We start from the raw sequence: 1,470 nt of genomic DNA on the forward strand, positions 1-1,470 counted from the left end.
CAGCCCCGCGGGCCAGACGGCTCCAGCATGGATCCCCTACAGGCTGTAGGTCTTGCCTGTAAACCTGTTCCAGCATGGGCTCCTCTCTCCACAGCTCCACGGGTCCTGTCAGGAGCCTGTCCCAGTGTGGGCTTCCCACAGATTCACAGCTTCCTTTGGGCATCCACCTGCCCCAGCATGGGGTCCTGCTCAGGCTGCAGGTGGATATCTGTATCCCTGTGGTCCTGCATGGGCTGCAGGCATACCGCTGCCTCATCGTGGGCTACACCACGGGCTGCAGGGGAATCCTGCCTGGAGTACCTCCTCCTACCATGTCTGCACTTACCTTGGTGTCTACACGGTTGTTTCCTTCACGTACTCCCACACCTCTATCTCTCACACCATGCAGTTTTTTCTTCCACTTCTTCATTAGGTTCCCCCCAGCGCCACCCCCGCCCCGGCTATGGGCTCAGCCGCGCCCTGCGGTGGGTGGTTGGATCCAGCTGGATCCGGCTGTGTCCGGCTGGGGCAGCCCGGCCTCCCCTCACAGAGCCCCCGCACTCCCCGCTGCTGCAGGGCCTGGGCACCCACACCCTGTACAGGACCTCTCTTTGTATAGTATTTTTCTCTATGCTATTAGAAGTTAGAGATCAAAAATATCGTTACTTTGTATTATATTTATCAGGATTATTAATATTTTGGGGCTTTTCTTCTTCCATAGTCTTTTTCGCAAAATGTTGCCATGACGAGGAATGTGTTCTGTGAAAGCTTTAAGAGATTTTGTGGAGAAATCACACCCACTTTGTACATCAAGCAAAGCACACCATGAAAATATTTCATCATTTTAGGTCTCAGGAGCCTCTCTGGGTCACTCCTTGCCTTGCCCACGTCAGTGTCTTACCAACATAATCAGTAAAAGGGATCATGCCCATCACAAAAACAATTTCATGAAATAAGGAACATTCCTGATATTTGTTCTGAGTTACCATCATGAAAGTAGTTGGGATACCATGGAGCATGCATAGGTTTTTCGGATGTCTTCATGCAGAAGAAAAAGGAATGATTAATCTCAATCTAAATTACTTTTGTTTCTGGTTCACTGAAGACTTTGGCTCCTAAAATACTACCCTTAGTGGCATACCATGACAAGGTACCATATTCAACCGAATCGGAGCTGCTTCTGACCTTCATAAATAGGATTTTAGTCAGACTTCTAAAGCATGTGTCATAGGTTGGCAAGCTAAGTCTCAGAAGTGATGTTCTTCTTACAGGTTCCTCTATGACCTAACAGAACCTATCAGCGGGCCAGTTTGCAGATGGACAATTCTTTAAGCCACTTAAAATTGTGACCGCCTCTGTGATCCACACTTAAGAATAGACAAACTCCCCCCCCAGCTCTCTCTCTCGTTTCCGGTGCTGGGACAGGTGGCTGCAGGCCTCGTGTGGGGGCCAGCGGGCCCGGCCCAGGTCCTGCTCGGGCCAGGCCGGGCC

The sequence above is a fragment of the Corvus brachyrhynchos genome, unplaced genomic scaffold (assembly GCF_000691975.1).
Source record: "Corvus brachyrhynchos isolate BGI_N302 unplaced genomic scaffold, ASM69197v1 scaffold116, whole genome shotgun sequence".
NCBI classification, from domain to species: Eukaryota; Metazoa; Chordata; class Aves; order Passeriformes; family Corvidae; genus Corvus; species Corvus brachyrhynchos.